Source organism: Octopus bimaculoides, unplaced genomic scaffold (genome assembly GCF_046866305.1).
Source record: "Octopus bimaculoides isolate indiv1 unplaced genomic scaffold, ASM4686630v1 contig40, whole genome shotgun sequence".
Lineage (NCBI taxonomy): Eukaryota > Metazoa > Mollusca > Cephalopoda > Octopoda > Octopodidae > Octopus > Octopus bimaculoides.
In genome coordinates, this window is record NW_028315290.1 from 235001 (window position 1) to 262500 (window position 27500).

Here is a 27500-nt window from a genome sequence, read left to right on the forward strand (position 1 = left end):
TCGATCGGACGGTCGTACCCTATGACCCGCACCCCGAACCGCAGCCGATTGAAAGGCAGACGGTCGGCCGGCGGCCGGCCGGCCGGGAGCCGCCGCGTACCCGCAGAGCCGATCGAAAGAGGCCGAATTGAGAGCGACGCCTCGGCGGCGGACAGCCGCCGCCGAACCGCCGGCACCGCGATGGTAAGGCCGACGTGTCGGCTGCGATACGAGCCACGCGGCCGGTACCGTACCCGTGAGTTTGCGATCGAAAGCGCTGTCGGCCGGGAGTGTGTGCGGCCTAGCCGGCGGCGGACTAGGCGGACGAGAAGGAAGCGATTGGGAGCCAGCAAAAAGAATGCGGACGCTTCGGCGGCGGACTGCCGCAGGCGAGATGGAAAGGCCGACGTGTCGGCTGCGATACGGGCCGCCAAGGCGGACGAGAAGGAAGAAGGAAGAAGATGAAGAAGCCGAAGCAGCGAGTCGTGGCGGCAGCGAGAAGGAAGCGATTGTGAGCGAGCAAAGAGAATGCGGACGCCTCGGCGGCGGACGGCCGCAGCCGAACCGCCGGTGCGATGGAAAGGCCTACGTATCGGCTGCCTTACGAGCCACGCGGCCGGTAGCGTACCCGTAAGTTGGCGATCGAAAGCGCTGTCGGCCGGGAGTGTGTGTGTGTGTCTGTGTGTGTGTGTTACACGGCGGCCAAGGCGGCCAAGGCGGACGAGAAAGAAGAAGAAGCAGAGGAGGAAGAAGCAGCAGCAAGCGGCAGCGAGAGGGAAGCGATTGGCAGCGAGTAAAGAGAATGCGGACGCCTCGGCGGCGGACGGCCGCAGCCGAACCGCCGGTGCGATGGAAAGGCCTACGTATCGGCTGCCTTACGAGCCACGCAGCCGGTAGCGTACCCGTGAGTTGGCGATCGAAAGCGCTGTCGGCCGAGAGTGTGTGTGTCTGTGTGTGTGTGTGTGTTACACGGCGGCCAAGGCGGACGAGAAAGAAGAAGAAGAAGCGGCAGCGAGAGGGAAGCGATTGGCAGCGAGTAAAGAGAATGCGGACGCCTCGGCGGCGGACGGCCGCCGGCTTGATGGAAAGGCCGACGTGTCGGCGCTGCGATACGAGCCACGCGGCCGCTACCGTACCCGTGACGGGGCCCGATTCCCGATTCGCGAGTTTGCGGGTCGGGGCCCGGCGGAATAGTCAGGCTCTAGGTGACCCTCATACCCCAAGGGGGTCCAGACTACTATGTAGGGTAGTCGTCGATCGGACGGTCGTACCCTATGACCCGCACCCCGAACCGCAGCCGATTGAAAGGCAGACGGTCGGCCGGCGGCCGGCCGGCCGGGCGCCGCCGCGTACCCGCAGAGCCGATCGAAAGAGGCCGAATTGAGAGCGACGCCTCGGCGGCGGACAGCCGCCGCCGAACCGCCGGCACCGCGATGGTAAGGCCGACGTGTCGGCTGCGATACGAGCCACGCGGCCGGTACCGTACCCGTGAGTTTGCGATCGAAAGCGCTGTCGGCCGGGAGTGTGTGCGGCCTAGCCGGCGGCGGACTAGGCGGACGAGAAGGAAGCGATTGGGAGCCAGCAAAAAGAATGCGGACGCTTCGGCGGCGGACTGCCGCAGGCGAGATGGAAAGGCCGACGTGTCGGCTGCGATACGGGCCGCCAAGGCGGACGAGAAGGAAGAAGGAAGAAGATGAAGAAGCCGAAGCAGCAAGCAAGCAAGCAAGCAAGCCGAGCGAGTCGTGGCGGCAGCGAGAAGGAAGCGATTGTGAGCGAGCAAAGAGAATGCGGACGCCTCGGCGGCGGACGGCCGCAGCCGAACCGCCGGTGCGATGGAAAGGCCTACGTATCGGCTGCCTTACGAGCCACGCGGCCGGTAGCGTACCCGTAAGTTGGCGATCGAAAGCGCTGTCGGCCGGGAGTGTGTGTGTGTGTCTGTGTGTGTGTGTTACACGGCGGCCAAGGCGGCCAAGGCGGACGAGAAAGAAGAAGAAGCAGAGGAGGAAGAAGCAGCAGCAAGCGGCAGCGAGAGGGAAGCGATTGGCAGCGAGTAAAGAGAATGCGGACGCCTCGGCGGCGGACGGCCGCAGCCGAACCGCCGGTGCGATGGAAAGGCCTACGTATCGGCTGCCTTACGAGCCACGCAGCCGGTAGCGTACCCGTGAGTTGGCGATCGAAAGCGCTGTCGGCCGAGAGTGTGTGTGTCTGTGTGTGTGTGTGTGTTACACGGCGGCCAAGGCGGACGAGAAAGAAGAAGAAGAAGCGGCAGCGAGAGGGAAGCGATTGGCAGCGAGTAAAGAGAATGCGGACGCCTCGGCGGCGGACGGCCGCCGGCTAGATGGAAAAGGCCGATGTGTCGGCTGCGATACGAACCACGCGGCCGCTAGCGTACCCGTTTCGGGGTCCGAGTTCCCGAGTTCGCGAGTTTGCGGCTCGGGGTGCGGTGGGATAGTCACCCTCTAGGTGACCCTCATACCCCCAGGGGGTCCAGACTACTATGTAGGGTAGTCGTCGATCGGACGGTCGTACCCTATGACCCGCACCCCGAACCGCAGCCGATTGAAAGGCAGACGGTCGGCCGGCGGCCGGCCGGCCGGGCGCCGCCGCGTACCCGCAGAGCCGATCGAAAGAGGCCGAATTGAGAGCGACGCCTCGGCGGCGGACTGCCGCCGCCGAACCGCCGGCACCGCGATGGAAAGGCCGACGTGTCGGCTGCGATACGAGCCACGCGGCCGGTACCGTACCCGTGAGTTTGCGATCGAAAGCGCTGTCGGCCGGGAGTGTGTGCGGCCTAGCCGGCGGACTAGGCGGACGAGAAGGAAGCGATTGGGAGCGAGCAAAAAGAATGCGGACGCTTCGACGGCGGACTGCCGCCGGCGAGATGGAAAGGCCGACGTGTCGGCTGCGATACGGGCCGCCAAGGCCGCCAAGGCGGACGAGAAGGAAGAAGATGAAGAAGCCGAAGCAGCAGGCCGAGCGAGTCGTGGCGGCAGCGTGAAAGAAGCGATTGTGAGCGAGCAAAGAGAATGCGGACGCCTCGGCGGCGGACGGCCGCAGCCGAACCGCCGGTGCGATGGAAAGGCCTACGTATCGGCTGCCTTACGAGCCACGCGGCCGGTAGCGTACCCGTAAGATGGCGATCGAAAGCGCTGTCGACCGGGAGTGTGTGTGTCTGTGTGTGTGTGTTACACGGCGGCCAAGGCGGACGAGAAAGAAGAAGAAGAGGAAGAAGCAGCAGCAAGCGGCAGCAAGCGGCAGCGAGAGGGAAGCGACTGGCAGCGAGTAAAGAGAATGCGGACGCCTCGGCGGCGGACGGCCGCCGGCTAGATGGAAAAGGCCGACGTGTCGGCGCTGCGATACGAGCCACGCGGCCGCTAGCGTACCCGTTTGGGGGTCCGAGTTCCCGAGTTCGCGAGTTTGCGGCTCGGGGTGCGGTGGGATAGTCACCCTCTAGGTGACCCTCATACGCCAAGGGGGTCCAGACTACTATGTAGGGTAGTCGTCGATCGGACGGTCGTACCCTATGACCCGCACCCCGAACCGCAGCCGATTGAAAGGCAGACGGTCGGCCGGCGGCCGGCCGGCCGGGCGCCGCCGCGTACCCGCAGAGCCGATCGAAAGAGGCCGAATTGAGAGCGACGCCTCGGCGGCGGACTGCCGCCGCCGAACCGCCGGCACCGCGATGGAAAGGCCGACGTGTCGGCTGCGATACGAGCCACGCGGCCGGTACCGTACCCGTGAGTTTGCGATCGAAAGCGCTGTCGGCCGGGAGTGTGTGCGGCCTAGCCGGCGGACTAGGCGGACGAGAAGGAAGCGATTGGGAGCGAGCAAAAAGAATGCGGACGCTTCGGCGGCGGACTGCCGCCGGTGAGATGGAAAGGCCGACGTGTCGGCTGCGATACGGGCCGCCAAGGCGGACGAGAAGGAAGAAGATGAAGAAGCCGAAGCAGCAGGCCGAGCGAGTCGTGGCGGCAGCGTTAAGGAAGCGATTGTGAGCGAGCAAAGAGAATGCGGACGCCTCGGCGGCGGACAGCCGCCGCCGAACCGCCGGTTCGATTGAAATGCCGACGTGTCGGCTGCGATACGAGCCACGCGGCCGGTACCGTACCCGTGAGTTTGCGATCGAAAGCGCTGTCGGCCGGGGGTGTGTGTGTCTGTGTGTGTTACACGGCCGCCTAGGCGGACGAGAAAGAAGAAGCAGGCCGAGCGAGTCGTGGCGGCGGCAGCAGCAGCAGCGGCGGAAGTAGCAGCGAGAAGGAAGCAATTGGGAGCGAGCAAAGAGAATGCGTACGCCTCGGCGGCGGACTGCCGCCGCCGAACCGCCGCGGCTCGATGGAAAGGCCGATGTGTCGGCTGCGATACGAACCACGCGGCCGCTAGCGTACCCGTTTCGGGGTCCGAGTTCCCGAGTTCGCGAGTTTGCGGCTCGGGGTGCGGTGGGATAGTCACCCTCTAGGTGACCCTCATACCCCCAGGGGGTCCAGACTACTATGTAGGGTAGTCGTCGATCGGACGGTCGTACCCTATGACCCGCACCCCGAACCGCAGCCGATTGAAAGGCAGACGGTCGGCCGGCGGCCGGCCGGCCGGGCGCCGCCGCGTACCCGCAGAGCCGATCGAAAGAGGCCGAATTGAGAGCGACGCCTCGGCGGCGGACTGCCGCCGCCGAACCGCCGGCACCGCGATGGAAAGGCCGACGTGTCGGCTGCGATACGAGCCACGCGGCCGGTACCGTACCCGTGAGTTTGCGATCGAAAGCGCTGTCGGCCGGGAGTGTGTGCGGCCTAGCCGGCGGACTAGGCGGACGAGAAGGAAGCGATTGGGAGCGAGCAAAAAGAATGCGGACGCTTCGGCGGCGGACTGCCGCCGGCGAGATGGAAAGGCCGACGTGTCGGCTGCGATACGGGCCGCCAAGGCCGCCAAGGCGGACGAGAAGGAAGAAGATGAAGAAGCCGAAGCAGCAGGCCGAGCGAGTCGTGGCGGCAGCGTGAAGGAAGCGATTGTGAGCGAGCAAAGAGAATGCGGACGCCTCGGCGGCGGACGGCCGCAGCCGAACCGCCGGTGCGATGGAAAGGCCTACGTATCGGCTGCCTTACGAGCCACGCGGCCGGTAGCGTACCCGTAAGTTGGCGATCGAAAGCGCTGTCGACCGGGAGTGTGTGTGTCTGTGTGTGTGTGTTACACGGCGGCCAAGGCGGACGAGAAAGAAGAAGAAGAGGAAGAAGCAGCAGCAGCAAGCGGCAGCGAGAGGGAAGCGACTGGCAGCGAGTAAAGAGAATGCGGACGCCTCGGCGGCGGACGGCCGCCGGCTAGATGGAAAAGGCCGACGTGTCGGCGCTGCGATACGAGCCACGCGGCCGCTAGCGTACCCGTTTGGGGGTCCGAGTTCCCGAGTTCGCGAGTTTGCGGCTCGGGGTGCGGTGGGATAGTCACCCTCTAGGTGACCCTCATACGCCAAGGGGGTCCAGACTACTATGTAGGGTAGTCGTCGATCGGACGGTCGTACCCTATGACCCGCACCCCGAACCGCAGCCGATTGAAAGGCAGACGGTCGGCCGGCGGCCGGCCGGCCGGGCGCCGCCGCGTACCCGCAGAGCCGATCGAAAGAGGCCGAATTGAGAGCGACGCCTCGGCGGCGGACTGCCGCCGCCGAACCGCCGGCACCGCGATGGAAAGGCCGACGTGTCGGCTGCGATACGAGCCACGCGGCCGGTACCGTACCCGTGAGTTTGCGATCGAAAGCGCTGTCGGCCGGGAGTGTGTGCGGCCTAGCCGGCGGACTAGGCGGACGAGAAGGAAGCGATTGGGAGCGAGCAAAAAGAATGCGGACGCTTCGGCGGCGGACTGCCGCCGGTGAGATGGAAAGGCCGACGTGTCGGCTGCGATACGGGCCGCCAAGGCGGACGAGAAGGAAGAAGATGAAGAAGCCGAAGCAGCAGGCCGAGCGAGTCGTGGCGGCAGCGTTAAGGAAGCGATTGTGAGCGAGCAAAGAGAATGCGGACGCCTCGGCGGCGGACAGCCGCCGCCGAACCGCCGGTTCGATTGAAATGCCGACGTGTCGGCTGCGATACGAGCCACGCGGCCGGTACCGTACCCGTGAGTTTGCGATCGAAAGCGCTGTCGGCCGGGAGTGTGTGTGTCTGTGTGTGTTACACGGCCGCCTAGGCGGACGAGAAAGAAGAAGCAGGCCGAGCGAGTCGTGGCGGCGGCAGCAGCAGCAGCGGCGGAAGTAGCAGCGAGAAGGAAGCAATTGGGAGCGAGCAAAGAGAATGCGTACGCCTCGGCGGCGGACTGCCGCCGCCGAACCGCCGCGGCTCGATGGAAAGGCCGATGTGTCGGCTGCGATACGAACCACGCGGCCGCTAGCGTACCCGTTTCGGGGTCCGAGTTCCCGAGTTCGCGAGTTTGCGGCTCGGGGTGCGGTGGGATAGTCACCCTCTAGGTGACCCTCATACCCCCAGGGGGTCCAGACTACTATGTAGGGTAGTCGTCGATCGGACGGTCGTACCCTATGACCCGCACCCCGAACCGCAGCCGATTGAAAGGCAGACGGTCGGCCGGCGGCCGGCCGGCCGGGCGCCGCCGCGTACCCGCAGAGCCGATCGAAAGAGGCCGAATTGAGAGCGACGCCTCGGCGGCGGACTGCCGCCGCCGAACCGCCGGCACCGCGATGGAAAGGCCGACGTGTCGGCTGCGATACGAGCCACGCGGCCGGTACCGTACCCGTGAGTTTGCGATCGAAAGCGCTGTCGGCCGGGAGTGTGTGCGGCCTAGCCGGCGGACTAGGCGGACGAGAAGGAAGCGATTGGGAGCGAGCAAAAAGAATGCGGACGCTTCGACGGCGGACTGCCGCCGGCGAGATGGAAAGGCCGACGTGTCGGCTGCGATACGGGCCGCCAAGGCCGCCAAGGCCGCCAAGGCGGACGAGAAGGAAGAAGATGAAGAAGCCGAAGCAGCAGGCCGAGCGAGTCGTGGCGGCAGCGTGAAGGAAGCGATTGTGAGCGAGCAAAGAGAATGCGGACGCCTCGGCGGCGGACGGCCGCAGCCGAACCGCCGGTGCGATGGAAAGGCCTACGTATCGGCTGCCTTACGAGCCACGCGGCCGGTAGCGTACCCGTAAGTTGGCGATCGAAAGCGCTGTCGACCGGGAGTGTGTGTGTCTGTGTGTGTGTGTTACACGGCGGCCAAGGCGGACGAGAAAGAAGAAGAAGAGGAAGAAGCAGCAGCAAGCGGCAGCGAGAGGGAAGCGACTGGCAGCGAGTAAAGAGAATGCGGACGCCTCGGCGGCGGACGGCCGCCGGCTAGATGGAAAAGGCCGACGTGTCGGCGCTGCGATACGAGCCACGCGGCCGCTAGCGTACCCGTTTGGGGGTCCGAGTTCCCGAGTTCGCGAGTTTGCGGCTCGGGGTGCGGTGGGATAGTCACCCTCTAGGTGACCCTCATACGCCAAGGGGGTCCAGACTACTATGTAGGGTAGTCGTCGATCGGACGGTCGTACCCTATGACCCGCACCCCGAACCGCAGCCGATTGAAAGGCAGACGGTCGGCCGGCGGCCGGCCGGCCGGGCGCCGCCGCGTACCCGCAGAGCCGATCGAAAGAGGCCGAATTGAGAGCGACGCCTCGGCGGCGGACTGCCGCCGCCGAACCGCCGGCACCGCGATGGAAAGGCCGACGTGTCGGCTGCGATACGAGCCACGCGGCCGGTACCGTACCCGTGAGTTTGCGATCGAAAGCGCTGTCGGCCGGGAGTGTGTGCGGCCTAGCCGGCGGACTAGGCGGACGAGAAGGAAGCGATTGGGAGCGAGCAAAAAGAATGCGGACGCTTCGGCGGCGGACTGCCGCCGGTGAGATGGAAAGGCCGACGTGTCGGCTGCGATACGGGCCGCCAAGGCGGACGAGAAGGAAGAAGATGAAGAAGCCGAAGCAGCAGGCCGAGCGAGTCGTGGCGGCAGCGTTAAGGAAGCGATTGTGAGCGAGCAAAGAGAATGCGGACGCCTCGGCGGCGGACAGCCGCCGCCGAACCGCCGGTTCGATTGAAATGCCGACGTGTCGGCTGCGATACGAGCCACGCGGCCGGTACCGTACCCGTGAGTTTGCGATCGAAAGCGCTGTCGGCCGGGAGTGTGTGTGTCTGTGTGTGTTACACGGCCGCCTAGGCGGACGAGAAAGAAGAAGCAGGCCGAGCGAGTCGTGGCGGCGGCAGCAGCAGCAGCGGCGGAAGTAGCAGCGAGAAGGAAGCAATTGGGAGCGAGCAAAGAGAATGCGTACGCCTCGGCGGCGGACTGCCGCCGCCGAACCGCCGCGGCTCGATGGAAAGGCCGATGTGTCGGCTGCGATACGAACCACGCGGCCGCTAGCGTACCCGTTTCGGGGTCCGAGTTCCCGAGTTCGCGAGTTTGCGGCTCGGGGTGCGGTGGGATAGTCACCCTCTAGGTGACCCTCATACCCCCAGGGGGTCCAGACTACTATGTAGGGTAGTCGTCGATCGGACGGTCGTACCCTATGACCCGCACCCCGAACCGCAGCCGATTGAAAGGCAGACGGTCGGCCGGCGGCCGGCCGGCCGGGCGCCGCCGCGTACCCGCAGAGCCGATCGAAAGAGGCCGAATTGAGAGCGACGCCTCGGCGGCGGACTGCCGCCGCCGAACCGCCGGCACCGCGATGGAAAGGCCGACGTGTCGGCTGCGATACGAGCCACGCGGCCGGTACCGTACCCGTGAGTTTGCGATCGAAAGCGCTGTCGGCCGGGAGTGTGTGCGGCCTAGCCGGCGGACTAGGCGGACGAGAAGGAAGCGATTGGGAGCGAGCAAAAAGAATGCGGACGCTTCGACGGCGGACTGCCGCCGGCGAGATGGAAAGGCCGACGTGTCGGCTGCGATACGGGCCGCCAAGGCCGCCAAGGCCGCCAAGGCGGACGAGAAGGAAGAAGATGAAGAAGCCGAAGCAGCAGGCCGAGCGAGTCGTGGCGGCAGCGTGAAGGAAGCGATTGTGAGCGAGCAAAGAGAATGCGGACGCCTCGGCGGCGGACGGCCGCAGCCGAACCGCCGGTGCGATGGAAAGGCCTACGTATCGGCTGCCTTACGAGCCACGCGGCCGGTAGCGTACCCGTAAGATGGCGATCGAAAGCGCTGTCGACCGGGAGTGTGTGTGTCTGTGTGTGTGTGTTACACGGCGGCCAAGGCGGACGAGAAAGAAGAAGAAGAGGAAGAAGCAGCAGCAAGCGGCAGCAAGCGGCAGCAAGCGGCAGCAAGCGGCAGCAAGCGGCAGCGAGAGGGAAGCGACTGGCAGCGAGTAAAGAGAATGCGGACGCCTCGGCGGCGGACGGCCGCCGGCTAGATGGAAAAGGCCGACGTGTCGGCGCTGCGATACGAGCCACGCGGCCGCTAGCGTACCCGTTTGGGGGTCCGAGTTCCCGAGTTCGCGAGTTTGCGGCTCGGGGTGCGGTGGGATAGTCACCCTCTAGGTGACCCTCATACGCCAAGGGGGTCCAGACTACTATGTAGGGTAGTCGTCGATCGGACGGTCGTACCCTATGACCCGCACCCCGAACCGCAGCCGATTGAAAGGCAGACGGTCGGCCGGCGGCCGGCCGGCCGGGCGCCGCCGCGTACCCGCAGAGCCGATCGAAAGAGGCCGAATTGAGAGCGACGCCTCGGCGGCGGACTGCCGCCGCCGAACCGCCGGCACCGCGATGGAAAGGCCGACGTGTCGGCTGCGATACGAGCCACGCGGCCGGTACCGTACCCGTGAGTTTGCGATCGAAAGCGCTGTCGGCCGGGAGTGTGTGCGGCCTAGCCGGCGGACTAGGCGGACGAGAAGGAAGCGATTGGGAGCGAGCAAAAAGAATGCGGACGCTTCGGCGGCGGACTGCCGCCGGTGAGATGGAAAGGCCGACGTGTCGGCTGCGATACGGGCCGCCAAGGCGGACGAGAAGGAAGAAGATGAAGAAGCCGAAGCAGCAGGCCGAGCGAGTCGTGGCGGCAGCGTTAAGGAAGCGATTGTGAGCGAGCAAAGAGAATGCGGACGCCTCGGCGGCGGACAGCCGCCGCCGAACCGCCGGTTCGATTGAAATGCCGACGTGTCGGCTGCGATACGAGCCACGCGGCCGGTACCGTACCCGTGAGTTTGCGATCGAAAGCGCTGTCGGCCGGGAGTGTGTGTGTCTGTGTGTGTTACACGGCCGCCTAGGCGGACGAGAAAGAAGAAGCAGGCCGAGCGAGTCGTGGCGGCGGCAGCAGCAGCAGCGGCGGAAGTAGCAGCGAGAAGGAAGCAATTGGGAGCGAGCAAAGAGAATGCGTACGCCTCGGCGGCGGACTGCCGCCGCCGAACCGCCGCGGCTCGATGGAAAGGCCGATGTGTCGGCTGCGATACGAACCACGCGGCCGCTAGCGTACCCGTTTCGGGGTCCGAGTTCCCGAGTTCGCGAGTTTGCGGCTCGGGGTGCGGTGGGATAGTCACCCTCTAGGTGACCCTCATACCCCCAGGGGGTCCAGACTACTATGTAGGGTAGTCGTCGATCGGACGGTCGTACCCTATGACCCGCACCCCGAACCGCAGCCGATTGAAAGGCAGACGGTCGGCCGGCGGCCGGCCGGCCGGGCGCCGCCGCGTACCCGCAGAGCCGATCGAAAGAGGCCGAATTGAGAGCGACGCCTCGGCGGCGGACTGCCGCCGCCGAACCGCCGGCACCGCGATGGAAAGGCCGACGTGTCGGCTGCGATACGAGCCACGCGGCCGGTACCGTACCCGTGAGTTTGCGATCGAAAGCGCTGTCGGCCGGGAGTGTGTGCGGCCTAGCCGGCGGACTAGGCGGACGAGAAGGAAGCGATTGGGAGCGAGCAAAAAGAATGCGGACGCTTCGGCGGCGGACTGCCGCCGGCGAGATGGAAAGGCCGACGTGTCGGCTGCGATACGGGCCGCCAAGGCCGCCAAGGCGGACGAGAAGGAAGAAGATGAAGAAGCCGAAGCAGCAGGCCGAGCGAGTCGTGGCGGCAGCGTTAAGGAAGCGATTGTGAGCGAGCAAAGAGAATGCGGACGCCTCGGCGGCGGACAGCCGCCGCCGAACCGCCGGTTCGATTGAAATGCCGACGTGTCGGCTGCGATACGAGCCACGCGGCCGGTACCGTACCCGTGAGTTTGCGATCGAAAGCGCTGTCGGCCGGGAGTGTGTGTGTCTGTGTGTGTTACACGGCCGCCTAGGCGGACGAGAAAGAAGAAGCAGGCCGAGCGAGTCGTGGCGGCGGCAGCAGCAGCAGCGGCGGAAGTAGCAGCGAGAAGGAAGCAATTGGGAGCGAGCAAAGAGAATGCGTACGCCTCGGCGGCGGACTGCCGCCGCCGAACCGCCGCGGCTCGATGGAAAGGCCGATGTGTCGGCTGCGATACGAACCACGCGGCCGCTAGCGTACCCGTTTCGGGGTCCGAGTTCCCGAGTTCGCGAGTTTGCGGCTCGGGGTGCGGTGGGATAGTCACCCTCTAGGTGACCCTCATACCCCCAGGGGGTCCAGACTACTATGTAGGGTAGTCGTCGATCGGACGGTCGTACCCTATGACCCGCACCCCGAACCGCAGCCGATTGAAAGGCAGACGGTCGGCCGGCGGCCGGCCGGCCGGGCGCCGCCGCGTACCCGCAGAGCCGATCGAAAGAGGCCGAATTGAGAGCGACGCCTCGGCGGCGGACTGCCGCCGCCGAACCGCCGGCACCGCGATGGAAAGGCCGACGTGTCGGCTGCGATACGAGCCACGCGGCCGGTACCGTACCCGTGAGTTTGCGATCGAAAGCGCTGTCGGCCGGGAGTGTGTGCGGCCTAGCCGGCGGACTAGGCGGACGAGAAGGAAGCGATTGGGAGCGAGCAAAAAGAATGCGGACGCTTCGGCGGCGGACTGCCGCCGGCGAGATGGAAAGGCCGACGTGTCGGCTGCGATACGGGCCGCCAAGGCCGCCAAGGCGGACGAGAAGGAAGAAGATGAAGAAGCCGAAGCAGCAGGCCGAGCGAGTCGTGGCGGCAGCGTGAAGGAAGCGATTGTGAGCGAGCAAAGAGAATGCGGACGCCTCGGCGGCGGACCGCCGCAGCCGAACCGCCGGTGCGATGGAAAGGCCTACGTATCGGCTGCCTTACGAGCCACGCGGCCGGTAGCGTACCCGTAAGTTGGCGATCGAAAGCGCTGTCGACCGGGAGTGTGTGTGTCTGTGTGTGTGTGTTACACGGCGGCCAAGGCGGACGAGAAAGAAGAAGAAGAGGAAGAAGCAGCAGCAAGCGGCAGCGAGAGGGAAGCGACTGGCAGCGAGTAAAGAGAATGCGGACGCCTCGGCGGCGGACGGCCGCCGGCTAGATGGAAAAGGCCGACGTGTCGGCGCTGCGATACGAGCCACGCGGCCGCTAGCGTACCCGTTTGGGGGTCCGAGTTCCCGAGTTCGCGAGTTTGCGGCTCGGGGTGCGGTGGGATAGTCACCCTCTAGGTGACCCTCATACGCCAAGGGGGTCCAGACTACTATGTAGGGTAGTCGTCGATCGGACGGTCGTACCCTATGACCCGCACCCCGAACCGCAGCCGATTGAAAGGCAGACGGTCGGCCGGCGGCCGGCCGGCCGGGCGCCGCCGCGTACCCGCAGAGCCGATCGAAAGAGGCCGAATTGAGAGCGACGCCTCGGCGGCGGACTGCCGCCGCCGAACCGCCGGCACCGCGATGGAAAGGCCGACGTGTCGGCTGCGATACGAGCCACGCGGCCGGTACCGTACCCGTGAGTTTGCGATCGAAAGCGCTGTCGGCCGGGAGTGTGTGCGGCCTAGCCGGCGGACTAGGCGGACGAGAAGGAAGCGATTGGGAGCGAGCAAAAAGAATGCGGACGCTTCGGCGGCGGACTGCCGCCGGTGAGATGGAAAGGCCGACGTGTCGGCTGCGATACGGGCCGCCAAGGCGGACGAGAAGGAAGAAGATGAAGAAGCCGAAGCAGCAGGCCGAGCGAGTCGTGGCGGCAGCGTTAAGGAAGCGATTGTGAGCGAGCAAAGAGAATGCGGACGCCTCGGCGGCGGACAGCCGCCGCCGAACCGCCGGTTCGATTGAAATGCCGACGTGTCGGCTGCGATACGAGCCACGCGGCCGGTACCGTACCCGTGAGTTTGCGATCGAAAGCGCTGTCGGCCGGGAGTGTGTGTGTCTGTGTGTGTTACACGGCCGCCTAGGCGGACGAGAAAGAAGAAGCAGGCCGAGCGAGTCGTGGCGGCGGCAGCAGCAGCAGCGGCGGAAGTAGCAGCGAGAAGGAAGCAATTGGGAGCGAGCAAAGAGAATGCGTACGCCTCGGCGGCGGACTGCCGCCGCCGAACCGCCGCGGCTCGATGGAAAGGCCGATGTGTCGGCTGCGATACGAACCACGCGGCCGCTAGCGTACCCGTTTCGGGGTCCGAGTTCCCGAGTTCGCGAGTTTGCGGCTCGGGGTGCGGTGGGATAGTCACCCTCTAGGTGACCCTCATACCCCCAGGGGGTCCAGACTACTATGTAGGGTAGTCGTCGATCGGACGGTCGTACCCTATGACCCGCACCCCGAACCGCAGCCGATTGAAAGGCAGACGGTCGGCCGGCGGCCGGCCGGCCGGGCGCCGCCGCGTACCCGCAGAGCCGATCGAAAGAGGCCGAATTGAGAGCGACGCCTCGGCGGCGGACTGCCGCCGCCGAACCGCCGGCACCGCGATGGAAAGGCCGACGTGTCGGCTGCGATACGAGCCACGCGGCCGGTACCGTACCCGTGAGTTTGCGATCGAAAGCGCTGTCGGCCGGGAGTGTGTGCGGCCTAGCCGGCGGACTAGGCGGACGAGAAGGAAGCGATTGGGAGCGAGCAAAAAGAATGCGGACGCTTCGGCGGCGGACTGCCGCCGGCGAGATGGAAAGGCCGACGTGTCGGCTGCGATACGGGCCGCCAAGGCCGCCAAGGCGGACGAGAAGGAAGAAGATGAAGAAGCCGAAGCAGCAGGCCGAGCGAGTCGTGGCGGCAGCGTGAAGGAAGCGATTGTGAGCGAGCAAAGAGAATGCGGACGCCTCGGCGGCGGACGGCCGCAGCCGAACCGCCGGTGCGATGGAAAGGCCTACGTATCGGCTGCCTTACGAGCCACGCGGCCGGTAGCGTACCCGTAAGTTGGCGATCGAAAGCGCTGTCGACCGGGAGTGTGTGTGTCTGTGTGTGTGTGTTACACGGCGGCCAAGGCGGACGAGAAAGAAGAAGAAGAGGAAGAAGCAGCAGCAAGCGGCAGCGAGAGGGAAGCGACTGGCAGCGAGTAAAGAGAATGCGGACGCCTCGGCGGCGGACGGCCGCCGGCTAGATGGAAAAGGCCGACGTGTCGGCGCTGCGATACGAGCCACGCGGCCGCTAGCGTACCCGTTTGGGGGTCCGAGTTCCCGAGTTCCCGAGTTCGCGAGTTTGCGGCTCGGGGTGCGGTGGGATAGTCACCCTCTAGGTGACCCTCATACGCCAAGGGGGTCCAGACTACTATGTAGGGTAGTCGTCGATCGGACGGTCGTACCCTATGACCCGCACCCCGAACCGCAGCCGATTGAAAGGCAGACGGTCGGCCGGCGGCCGGCCGGCCGGGCGCCGCCGCGTACCCGCAGAGCCGATCGAAAGAGGCCGAATTGAGAGCGACGCCTCGGCGGCGGACTGCCGCCGCCGAACCGCCGGCACCGCGATGGAAAGGCCGACGTGTCGGCTGCGATACGAGCCACGCGGCCGGTACCGTACCCGTGAGTTTGCGATCGAAAGCGCTGTCGGCCGGGAGTGTGTGCGGCCTAGCCGGCGGACTAGGCGGACGAGAAGGAAGCGATTGGGAGCGAGCAAAAAGAATGCGGACGCTTCGGCGGCGGACTGCCGCCGGTGAGATGGAAAGGCCGACGTGTCGGCTGCGATACGGGCCGCCAAGGCGGACGAGAAGGAAGAAGATGAAGAAGCCGAAGCAGCAGGCCGAGCGAGTCGTGGCGGCAGCGTTAAGGAAGCGATTGTGAGCGAGCAAAGAGAATGCGGACGCCTCGGCGGCGGACGGCCACCGCCGAACCGCCGGTTCGATTGAAATGCCGACGTGTCGGCTGCGATACGAGCCACGCGGCCGGTACCGTACCCGTGAGTTTGCGATCGAAAGCGCTGTCGGCCGGGAGTGTGTGTGTCTGTGTGTGTTACACGGCGGCCTAGGCGGACGAGAAAGAAGAAGCAGGCCGAGCGAGTCGTGGCGGCGGCGGCAGCAGCAGCGGCGGAAGTAGCAGCGAGAAGGAAGCAATTGGGAGCGAGCAAAGAGAATGCGTACGCCTCGGCGGCGGACTGCCGCCGCCGAACCGCCGCGGCTCGATGGAAAGGCCGATGTGTCGGCTGCGATACGAACCACGCGGCCGCTAGCGTACCCGTTTCGGGGTCCGAGTTCCCGAGTTCGCGAGTTTGCGGCTCGGGGTGCGGTGGGATAGTCACCCTCTAGGTGACCCTCATACCCCCAGGGGGTCCAGACTACTATGTAGGGTAGTCGTTGATCGGATGGGTTCGCCGACTGGAAGGAATGTTTTAGCCTCTCATTAATTCCGACGGTCGGACCCGCCTAACCCGCCGCACGATTGCTTTTACACGGCCGGCGTGTCCTCGATTCTTCCGCCGACCACCTCCTCGCCTAGTAGTGAGCTACCTCGCCTTCGCTGACGACGTCGTTCCGCGCCCCGCGCCGCGTCAGATTAGCTCGCTCGCCTCGCCGACAGCCGCCTGCCCGCCTGTTCGTGCTGTCACCATCGACCGATCGGTATCCTCCTCTTCCTCGCCTACGCCAAGCACTCCGACCGGAAGGGATATCCTCGCCTCTCCTTTCTACTGACGGTCGGACCCGCTTAACCCGCCGCTCGATTGATTCTACACGGCCGGCGCGTCCACGATTCTTCCGCCGACCACCCGCCCGCCGCCTCGTAACGAGCCCCTCGCCCTCGCTGACGCCGTCGTTCCGCGCCCCGCGCCGCGTCAGATTCGCTCGTTCGCCCGCCGACAGCCGCCTGCCCGCCTGTTCGTGCTGTCACCATCGACCGATCGGTATCCTCCTCCTCCTCTTCCTCGCCTACGCCAAGCACTCCGACCGGAAGGGATATCCTCGCCTCTCCTTTCTGCTGACGGTCGGACCCGCTTAACCCGCCGCTCGATTGATTCTACACGGCCGGCGCGTCCACGATTCTTCCGCCGACCACCCGCCCGCCGCCTCGTAACGAGCCCCTCGCCCTCGCTGACGCCGTCGTTCCGCGCCGCGCCGCGTCAGATTCGCTCGTTCGCCCGCCGACAGCCGCCTGCCCGCCTGTTCGTGCTGTCACCATCGACCGATCGGTATCCTCCTCCTCCTCTTCCTCGCCTACGCCAAGCACTCCGACCGGAAGGGATATCCTCGCCTCTCCTTTCTGCTGACGGTCGGACCCGCTTAACCCGCCGCTCGATTGATTCTACACGGCCGGCGCGTCCACGATTCTTCCGCCGACCACCCGCCCGCCGCCTCGTAACGAGCCCCTCGCCCTCGCTGACGCCGTCGTTCCGCGCCCCGCGCCGCGTCAGATTCGCTCGCTCGTTCGCCCGCCGACAGCCGCCTGCCCGCCTGTTCGTGCTGTCACCATCGACCGATCGGTATCCTCCTCTCCTCTTCCACGCCTACGCCAAGCACTCCGACCGGAAGGGATGTCCTCGCCTCTCCTTTCTGCTGACGGTCGGACCCGCTTAACCCGCCGCTCGATTGATTCTACACGGCCGGCGCGTCCACGATTCTTCCGCCGACCACCCGCCCGCCGCCTCGTAACGAGCCCCTCGCCCTCGACTGACGCCGTCGTTCCGCGCCCCGCGCCGCGTCAGATTCGCTCGTTCGCCCGCCGACAGCCGCCTGCCCGCCTGTTCGTGCTGTCACCATCGACCGATCGGTATCCTCCTCCTCCTCCTCCTCTTCCTCGCCTACGCCAAGCACTCCGACCGGAAGGGATGTCCTCGCCTCTCCTTTCTGCTGACGGTCGGACCCGCTTAACCCGCCGCTCGATTGATTCTACACGGCCGGCGCGTCCACGATTCTTCCGCCGACCACCCGCCCGCCGCCTCGTAACGAGCCCCTCGCCCTCGCTGACGCCGTCGTTCCGCGCCCCGCGCCGCGTCAGATTCGCTCGCTCGTTCGCCCGCCGACAGCCGCCTGCCCGCCTGTTCGTGCTGTCACCATCGACCGATCGGTATCCTCCTCCTCCTCTTCCACGCCTACGCCAAGCACTCCGACCGGAAGGGATGTCCTCGCCTCTCCTTTCTGCTGACGGTCGGACCCGCTTAACCCGCCGCTCGATTGATTCTACACGGCCGGCGCGTCCACGATTCTTCCGCCGACCACCCGCCCGCCGCCTCGTAACGAGCCCCTCGCCCTCGACTGACGCCGTCGTTCCGCGCCCCGCGCCGCGTCAGATTCGCTCGTTCGCCCGCCGACAGCCGCCTGCCCGCCTGTTCGTGCTGTCACCATCGACCGATCGGTATCCTCCTCCTCCTCCTCTTCCTCGCCTACGCCAAGCACTCCGACCGGAAGGGATGTCCTCGCCTCTCCTTTCTGCTGACGGTCGGACCCGCTTAACCCGCCGCTCGATTGATTCTACACGGCCGGCGCGTCCACGATTCTTCCGCCGAACCTCAATATCTCTCTCGCCATCCAGCCGGTTTCGTAAGCCGCGGCCGGGCCCCCTCGCAATCGTCGGCCCTCTAACAGTGCAGCCTCAGCCGAGCAACGAGCAAGTAGAAGCGGCGGCGGCGTCATCAGCGGTGAACGAAGCCCGCAAATCGTTTCCGCTGTCGTTATGCTTCCTTCTCGTTCTCTCTCTGGCAGCTGCCGACCGCGCAGTTTTCACCCAGCCTGCGTCCGCCCGAATACAGTGCGCTAGGCCGACGGTGCTGCACGCTTTGCGGCTCCACGAACATCAATATCTCTCTCGTCTTCCTTCCTGGCGTCGGCCGGCCAACATCGCCGTCGTCGCCGTCGCCTCCTCCTCGCCTTTCCGGCGCCATCCAGCCGGTTTCGTAAGCCGCGGCCGGGCCCCCTCGCAATCGTCGGCCCTCTAACAGTGCAGCCTCAGCCGAGCAACGAGCAAGTAGAAGCGGCGGCGTCATCAGCGGTGAACGAAGCCCGCAAATCGTTTCCGCTGTCGTTATGCTTCCTTCTCGTTCTCTCTCTGGCAGCTGCCGACCGCGCAGTTTTCACCCAGCCTGCGTCCGCCCGAATACAGTGGGCTAGGCCGACGGTGCTGCACGCTTTGCGGCTCCATGAACATCAATATCTCTCTCGTCTTCCTTCCTGGCGTCGGCCGGCCAACATCGCCGTCGTCGTCGTCGTCGTCGTCGTCGTCGTCGTCGCCTCCTCCTCGCCTTTCCGGCGCCATCCAGCCGGTTTCGTAAGCCGCGGCCGGGCCCCCTCGCAATCGTCGGCCCTCTAACAGTGCAGCCTCAGCCGAGCAACGAGCAACAAGCAACGAGCAAGTAGCAGCGGTGAACGAGGCCTGCAAATCGTTTCCGCTGTCGTTGTGCTTCCTTCTCGTTCTCTCTCTGGCAGCTGCCGACCGCGCAGTTTTCACCCAGCCTGCGTCCGCCCGAATACAGTGCGCTAGGCCGACGGTGCTGCACGCTTTGCGGCTCCACGAACATCAATATCTCTCTCGTCTTCCTTCCTGGCGTCGGCCGGCCAACATCGCCGTCGTCGCCGTCGTCGCCTCCTCCTCGCCTTTCCGGCGCCATCCAGCCGGTTTCGTAAGCCGCGGCCGGGCCCCCTCGCAATCGTCGGCCCTCTAACAGTGCAGCCTCAGCCGAGCAACGAGCAACGAGCAAGTAGAAGCGGCGTCATCAGCGGTGAACGAAGCCCGCAAATCGTTTCCGCTGTCGTTATGCTTCCTTCTCGTTCTCTCTCTGGCAGCTGCCGACCGCGCAGTTTTCACCCAGCCTGCGTCCGCCCGAATACAGTGCGCTAGGCCGACGGTGCTGCACGCTTTGCGGCTCCACGAACATCAATATCTCTCTCGTCTTCCTTCCTGGCGTCGGCCGGCCAACATCGCCGTCGTCGCCGTCGCCTCCTCCTCGCCTTTCCGGCGCCATCCAGCCGGTTTCGTAAGCCGCGGCCGGGCCCCCTCGCAATCGTCGGCCCTCTAACAGTGCGGCCTCAGCCGAGCAACGAGCAACGAGCAAGTAGAAGCGGCGGCGTCATCAGCGGTGAACGAAGCCCGCAAATCGTTTCCGCTGTCGTTATGCTTCCTTCTCGTTCTCTCTCTGGCAGCTGCCGACCGCGCAGTTTTCACCCAGCCTGCGTCCGCCCGAATACAGTGCGCTAGGCCGACGGTGCTGCACGCTTTGCGGCTCCACGAACATCAATATCTCTCTCGTCTTCCTTCCTGGCGTCGGCCGGCCAACATCGCCGTCGTCGTCGTCGTCGCCTCCTCCTCGCCTTTCCGGCGCCATCCAGCCGGTTTCGTAAGCCGCGGCCGGGCCTCCTCGCAATCGTCGGCCCTCTAACAGTGCAGCCTCAGCCGAGCAACGAGCAAGTAGAAGCGGCGGCGTCATCAGCGGTGAACGAAGCCCGCAAATCGTTTCCGCTGTCGTTATGCTTCCTTCTCGTTCTCTCTCTGGCAGCTGCCGACCGCGCAGTTTTCACCCAGCCTGCGTCCGCCCGAATACAGTGCGCCGCGTCAGATTCGCTCGCTCGCTCGCTCGCTCGCTCGCTCGCCCCGCCGACAGCCGCCTGCCCGCCTGTTCGTGCTGTCACCATCGACCGATCGGTATCCTCCTCCTCCTCGCCGACCCGCGGCCTCGTCGACGTCGTCTTCGAGGACCCGGTCAGGTTACGCCGCTGACCTCGTGTCGCGTCGCCGCCGGCGCGGCGGACGGGCTAGTTGTCGCTTCCCGATCCGCCACAGGCGACGCGACGTCACCGAAAGAGAGCGGTGCTGTGTGTTCGTCCCGCTAGACCGGGACGGATCAACAACCGTGGCTACAACTCCGGGTTTCGCGGCGGTGGTGCCCCCCCCCGCAATCTCCTCGCGCTCGCCCATCCCGGCATCGTCGTTGCTTTGGCTCGTTCGGCGGCTGCCGACAACGCCGTTTTCGTCATCGCACACACGCTTCTCGTTGACCGCAGCCCGTGCTGTCGCAATCGTTTCGGCTCGCTCGCTTCCCCGCTCGTCGTCCTTCTCGCGTGGCGGCGGCGGCGGCGGCAGCAGCAGCCAGAAACCGCCTCGCTTCTTCAACCCGCACCGGCGCCCGTCCTACCGCAGCGGCCCGGTGTGCGGCAGTCGGATCGCAAACCGTTTCTACTCGGCGAACTCTTTTTCTTCCGTCTGGCGCGCTTTTCCGCTGCTACAGCAGAGCGGCGGATTAGGACGCGTAACGTACGTACGAACGAACGGCTACCGCAGCAGCAGCAGCGGCGGCCGCGATTTTTCAGGCTTCTCCTCCTCCTCCTCCTCCTCCTCTTCGCTTTCGTTTGCTCTCCGCGCGGCGGCGGCGGCGATGGCAGCAGCGGGACTTCCGCCTCGACATCCGCCTCGACTTCCGCTCTCAGCCGACCGACGCGACGGTGACGCTACTACAGCGACGACGACGACGACGACGACGACGATACCTGGTTGATCCTGCCAGTAGTCATATGCTTGTCTCAAAGCTTAAGCCATGCAAGTGTAAGTTCATGCCGTAAACGAATGGTGAAACCGCGAATGGCTCAGGAACCGGACCTAATCCTCGGGACCGTATTCCTCACCGCGAGGAGAGTGGATAACTGTGGCAATTCTAGAGCTAATACATGCAACCGAAGCCGCGATCGCAGGTCGCACCCGGGCGTCGGGCCGAAAAACGGCTTCCGGCAGCAGCAGCGGTCTTCGTCGCCGCAGCGCCTCCGCGTGCTCGGCGTCGTCCCAGCCGCTGCCGGTCGTCGCCGGCGCCCGCTCGGCCGGGTTGGTTCCGGGACTGCTCGCCAGTTCCCGCCGCCGCCGGTCGCGACGATACGGTCGGCCTTCCGCATTGGTCGCGGCGCAAATATTAGACTGAGACCGACGCGTACGGGCCGTCGCAGCAGCCGCCGTCGCCGTGCTTCGCACGCGCGCGGGTCTAGGCGTGCGTCGGCTTCACGCCCCTTCGATTTTGGTGACTCTGGATAACTGTCAGTACGATCGCACGGGCTAGTATCGACTAGCCTTCGCGCGACGGGTCCCCCGCGAGTCCGCCCTATCAACTGTCGACGGCCCGGTAAGTGCCGACCGTGGTGGCAACGGGTAACGGGGAATCAGGGTTCGATTCCGGAGAGGGAGCATGCGAAACGGCTACCACATCCAAGGAAGGCAGCAGGCGCGCAAATTACCCACTCCCGGCACGGGGAGGTAGTGACGAAAAATAACGACGCGGGACTCTGTCGAGGCCCCGCGATCGGAATGAGTACACTTCAAATCCGTTAACGAGGATCGACCGGAGGGCAAGTCTGGTGCCAGCAGCCGCGGTAATTCCAGCTCCGGTAGCGTATATTAAAATTGTTGCGTTTGAAAAGCTCGTAGTCGGAATTCGGGTCTCGAAAACGTGCCCCAGCACGTTCGGGGCGACGGCGCCGTCGCGGGCGTGCCTCGCGCGCGTCCGCTTCGGTCGTCCGTTCGCACTCCCGGCCCTATTCGCCGGTGCGTGCGCGGTCGGGCCGCGGAGCTCTGCGCGCATCGTCGCTGCGACGGTCTCTCCGGTAGCCCGTCACCCGCCTCCGTAGCTTCCGCTTCCGTCCTCTCGGTCGGTCGGTCGGTCGGTCGGCATCGGCATCGGCACGCGATCGTTCGGCCTCGCCGCCGTCGTCGCTGCTGCTGCCGCCGCCGCCGTCTCCTCCGTCGCTTGCGGCGGTACGCGGTGTTCGGGGGAAACAAACGGGGGTCGAGCGTCGCCCGGGGCATCGCCGCTCGCACGCGTTTCGGTAGCGCGTCCACCTCCCGGTCGTTTCGGCCCGCACGGTTCCTCCGAGGGTGCTCTTCGCCGAGTGTCCGAGGCGGCCGGTACGTTCACTGTGAAAAAATTAGAGTGCTCAGAGCGAGCCCCGCCGGCTTGCATACGAAAAGCATGGAATGATGGAAAATGGCCTCGTCCGCGCGTCATCCGTCGGTCTCCGTTCACGACGAGGCAATGATCGAAGGGAGCGATCGGGGCCACTCGTATTGCGACGTTAGAGGTGAAATTCTTGGATCGTCGCAAGACGCACTGCAGCGACGGCGTGTGGCAAGCACGTTTTCCTCGATCAAGAGCGAAAGTCGGAGGTTCGAAGACGATCAGATACCGTCGTAGTTCCGACCGTAAACGATGCCGACTGGCGCTCCGCCGGCGTTCGCTTCGATGACCCGGCGGGGAGCCTGCGCGGGAAACCATAGTCGGTTCCGGGGGGAGTATGGTTGCAAAACAGAAACTTAAAGGAATTGACGGAAGGGCACCACCAGGAGTGGAGCCTGCGGCTTAATTTGACTCAACACGGGAAAACTCACCCGGTCCGGACACCGGTAGGATTGACAGATCGATAGCTCTTTCTCGATTCGGTGGGTGGTGGTGCATGGCCGTTCTTAGTTGGTGGAGCGATCCGTCTGGTTGATTCCGATAACGAACGAGACTCCGGCCTGCTAACTAGCGCGTCGATTAGTGCTTTTCCGGTAGCGAGGCGGCGCCGAAGCCATCGTCGGTAGCTCCGCGCGCGGCCCGTGCTTGCCGTTGCCGCCGCTCTCCTTCGCGTCCGGCGCTGCGGCCGCGTCCGGCAACTGCCTTCTTAGCAGCCTTTCGTGCTCCGCTCCTCGCGGGTTGGTGTGCGGGTTGGTCTGGGATGGCGGTTCGCACGCGGCGTGGTTGCGGCGTCGGTTGCGGAGCGGCGGCGGTGACTCGGTCGGCTCGGCCCGCGCGAGCCCGGCGGCGGCACGCCGTCGCGCCCGGGCCAGTCGGTTGGCGAACGCAGCGCTTCTTAGAGGGACGGGCGGCAGAAAGCCGCACGAGGCGGAGCGATAACAGGTCTGTGATGCCCTTAGATGTCCGGGGCCGCACGCGCGCTACACTGGAGGTATCAGCGGGCGCGTCTCCCCCGGCCCGAGAGGGTCGGGAAACCTCTGAACCACCTCCCGTGATAGGGATCGGGGCCTGGAACCAACCCCGTGAACGAGGAATTCCCGGTAGGCGCGGGTCATCAGCCCGCGTCGATCACGTCCCTGCCCTTTGTACACACCGCCCGTCGCTACTACCGATCGAACGGTCCGGTGAGGTCCTCGGATCTGGCCGACGAGTTCGCTTACGCGCGGCGGCGTTCCGCGCCGTCGCCGGCGCGTTCTCTGATGGCCCGGAGAAGACGACCGAACCCGATCGCTTAGAGGAAGTAAAAGTCGTAACAAGGTTTCCGTAGGTGAACCTGCGGAAGGATCATTACCGCAGCAGCAGAAGCAGCCCTGCTCCGCTCCTCCGTCTCCTCCTCCTCCTCGCCTTTCCGACGCCAGCCAGCCGGTTTCGTAAGTCGCGGCCGGGCCCCCTCGCACTCGTCGGCCCTCTAACAGTGCAGCCTCAGCCTCAGCCGAGCAACGAGCAAGTAGAAGCGGCGTCATCAGCGGTGGACGAAGCCCGCAAATCGTTTCCGCTGTCGTTATGCTTCCTTCTCGTTCTCTCTCTGGCAGCTGCCGACCGCGCAGTTTTCACCCAGCCTGCGTCCGCCCGAATACAGTGCGCTAGGCCGACGGTGCTGCACGCTTTGCGGCTCCACGAACCTCAATATCTCTCTCGCCTCCTCCTCCTCGCCTTTCCGGCGCCATCCAGCCGGTTTCGTAAGCCGCGGCCGGGCCCCCTCGCAATCGTCGGCCCTCTAACAGTGCAGCCTCAGCCTCAGCCGAGCAACGAGCAAGTAGAAGCGGCGGCGTCATCAGCGGTGAACGAAGCCCGCAAGTCGTTATGCTTCCTTCTCGTTCTCTCTCTGGCAGCTGCCGACCGCGCAGTTTTCACCCAGCCTGCGTCCGCCCGAATACAGTGCGCTAGGCCGACGGTGCTGCACGCTTTGCGGCTCCACGAACATCAATATCTCTCTCGTCTTCCTTCCTGGCGTCGGCCGGCCAACATCGCCGTCGTCGTCGTCGTCGCCTCCTCCTCGCCTTTCCGGCGCCATCCAGCCGGTTTCGTAAGCCGCGGCCGGGCCCCCTCGCAATCGTCGGCCCTCTAACAGTGCAGCCTCAGCCTCAGCCGAGCAACGAGCAAGTAGAAGCGGCGGCGTCATCAGCGGTGAACGAAGCCCGCAAGTCGTTATGCTTCCTTCTCGTTCTCTCTCTGGCAGCTGCCGACCGCGCAGTTTTCACCCAGCCTGCGTCCGCCCGAATACAGTGCGCTAGGCCGACGGTGCTGCACGCTTTGCGGCTCCACGAACATCAATATCTCTCTCGTCTTCCTTCCTGGCGTCGGCCGGCCAACATCGCCGTCGTCGTCGCCTCCTCCTCGCCTTTCCGGCGCCATCCAGCCGGTTTCGTAAGCCGCGGCCGGGCCCCCTCGCAATCGTCGGCCCTCTAACAGTGCAGCCTCAGCCTCAGCCGAGCAACGAGCAACAAGCAACGAGCAAGTAGCAGCGGTGAACGAGGACTGCAAATCGTTTCCGCTGTCGTTGTGCTTCCTTCTCGTTCTCTCTCTGGCAGCTGCCGACCGCGCAGTTTTCACCCAGCCTGCGTCCGCCCGAATACAGTGCGCTAGGCCGACGGTGCTGCACGCTTTGCGGCTCCACGAACATCAATATCTCTCTCGTCTTCCTTCCTGGCGTCGGCCGGCCAACATCGCCGTCGTCGTCGCCTCCTCCTCGCCTTTCCGGCGCCATCCAGCCGGTTTCGTAAGCCGCGGCCGGGCCCCCTCGCAATCGTCGGCCCTCTAACAGTGCAGCCTCAGCCTCAGCCGAGCAACGAGCAAGTAGAAGCGGCGGCGTCATCAGCGGTGAACGAAGCCCGCAAGTCGTTATGCTTCCTTCTCGTTCTCTCTCTGGCAGCTGCCGACCGCGCAGTTTTCACCCAGCCTGCGTCCGCCCGAATACAGTGCGCTAGGCCGACGGTGCTGCACGCTTTGCGGCTCCACGAACATCAATATCTCTCTCGTCTTCCTTCCTGGCGTCGGCCGGCCAACATCGCCGTCGTCGTCGCCTCCTCCTCGCCTTTCCGGCGCCATCCAGCCGGTTTCGTAAGCCGCGGCCGGGCCCCCTCGCAATCGTCGGCCCTCTAACAGTGCAGCCTCAGCCTCAGCCGAGCAACGAGCAAGTAGAAGCGGCGGCGGCGTCATCAGCGGTGAACGAAGCCCGCAAGTCGTTATGCTTCCTTCTCGTTCTCTCTCTGGCAGCTGCCGACCGCGCAGTTTTCACCCAGCCTGCGTCCGCCCGAATACAGTGCGCTAGGCCGACGGTGCTGCACGCTTTGCGGCTCCACGAACATCAATATCTCTCTCGTCTTCCTTCCTGGCGTCGGCCGGCCAACATCGCCGTCGTCGTCGTCGTCGTCGCCTCCTCCTCGCCTTTCCGGCGCCATCCAGCCGGTTTCGTAAGCCGCGGCCGGGCCCCCTCGCAATCGTCGGCCCTCTAACAGTGCAGCCTCAGCCTCAGCCGAGCAACGAGCAAGTAGAAGCGGCGGCGTCATCAGCGGTGAACGAAGCCCGCAAGTCGTTATGCTTCCTTCTCGTTCTCTCTCTGGCAGCTGCCGACCGCGCAGTTTTCACCCAGCCTGCGTCCGCCCGAATACAGTGCGCTAGGCCGACGGTGCTGCACGCTTTGCGGCTCCACGAACATCAATATCTCTCTCGTCTTCCTTCCTGGCGTCGGCCGGCCAACATCGCCGTCGTCGTCGCCTCCTCCTCGCCTTTCCGGCGCCATCCAGCCGGTTTCGTAAGCCGCGGCCGGGCCCCCTCGCAATCGTCGGCCCTCTAACAGTGCAGCCTCAGCCTCAGCCGAGCAACGAGCAAGTAGAAGCGGCGGCGTCATCAGCGGTGAACGAAGCCCGCAAGTCGTTATGCTTCCTTCTCGTTCTCTCTCTGGCAGCTGCCGACCGCGCAGTTTTCACCCAGCCTGCGTCCGCCCGAATACAGTGCGCTAGGCCGACGGTGCTGCACGCTTTGCGGCTCCACGAACATCAATATCTCTCTCGTCTTCCTTCCTTTCCTCGCCTCTGCGTCGGCCAGCATCAGCAGTGCTGGTAGGCGTAGTAGTAGTAGTAGTAGCAAATACCGAAACCCTGGACGGGGGATCACTCGGCTCGTCCGTCGATGAAGAGCGCGGCTATCCGCGTGAACTGATGCGAATTGCAGGACTCAGTGAACATCGACACCTCGAACGCACATTGCGGCCCCGGGATCCCATCGTCCCGGGGCCCCGTCCGGTCGAGAGGCGGTCACGACACGAAAAAGCCGTCCGCCGTTGCAGCAGCAGCAGCGGCGGGGAGTCGGGAGTCGCAGGAAAGGGCGCGCGCCGTGGAAGCGGGCGGGCAGCGTGAACAGCTCGCCTTTCGTTCTCGCTACTGCTTCTGCTTCCGGCACGACTAGCGAGCGCGCGCCGCTCGATCCTCCGTCTCCCGCAATGCCAGACCGTCATCGCTGCGACACCTGCCACGGAGCGGCCGACATGTGCAGTAGCAGCAGGGAACGCACCGTCCGCCGTTCGTGCGCACTCTTCTGCCTGCCGCCCTCGCCGTCGTTGCCTCCTCGTATTACTCCGTGGCTGCCGCCGCCGCCGCCGCCGCCGCCGCAGCCGTCTGCATCTTCGGTCGGTGTTCGCTCTGTGGATCTCGTTTGCGAGCGTTCGTGCAGGCCATCGAAGACGACGACGACGACGACGACGACGACGACGACGACGAATCGAATGCGGTTTGCCGCAGCGACGACTTTTTATTTTTTTCTAAGCTGCCCTCGACTCGGACGAGACTACCCGCCGAACTTAAGCATATCGCTAAGCGGAGGAAAAGAAACCAACCGGGATTCCCTAAGTAACGGCGAGTGAACCGGGAGAAGCCCAACGCCGAATCTCGTCGGCCGCGCCGGTCGTCGAGAGCTGTGGCGCAAGGGTCGTACACGGTCGATCGTTTCGCCCGGCTAGGTTCGGAGTCCCCTCGATCGGGGCTGCCCAGAGCGGGTGCCAGGCCCATTCGGAGCCGGCGGCGATCGGCGGTGTTTCTTTTCGGCCCGAGAGTCGGGTTGCTTGGGAACGCAGCCCAAAGCGGGTGGTAAGCTCCATCCAAGGCTAAATACGGGGACGAGTCCGATAGCCGACAAGTACCGCGAGGGAAAGTTGAAAAGAACTTTGGAGAGAGAGTTCAAGAGACCGTGAAACCGCCCAGGGGTAAACGGGTAGGACCGCTCACCGCGATCGCGAGGGGACTCAGTCCGCTGCCACTTTCACCCCCGCCTCCTAAGGCGCCGTCGTCGCCGACGAACGCGTCGGTGGCGGCCGCTCGTTTCCGCGGGCGGTCGTCTGCCGCCTCGTCGGCGCTCGATTTCCGTGGCGCCGGCATCGGACGCACTTCCCCTCCGATCCGTCG

The 27500-nt window shown here is 65.4% G+C and overlaps 2 non-coding genes and 1 pseudogene across 2 annotated transcripts in view; all 3 read left to right on the top strand.

The window, feature by feature from the left end:
- The first annotated feature begins 20590 nt into the window (after positions 1-20590).
- Positions 20591-23391, top strand: LOC149129317 (small subunit ribosomal RNA; annotated as a pseudogene).
- A 2806-nt stretch (positions 23392-26197) lies between these two features.
- On the top strand, positions 26198-26356 carry LOC149129318 (5.8S ribosomal RNA). The gene has a single exon (XR_016240024.1). It is a non-coding gene; the product is annotated as a 5.8S ribosomal RNA (ribosomal RNA).
- A 510-nt stretch (positions 26357-26866) lies between these two features.
- The window catches only part of LOC149129319 (large subunit ribosomal RNA), a 5175-nt gene continuing 4541 nt past the window's right edge, over positions 26867-27500 (top strand). Inside the window, exon 1 of the ribosomal RNA XR_016240027.1 lies at positions 26867-27500. This exon is cut by the window's right edge and continues 4541 nt beyond it. This is a non-coding gene — a ribosomal RNA (large subunit ribosomal RNA).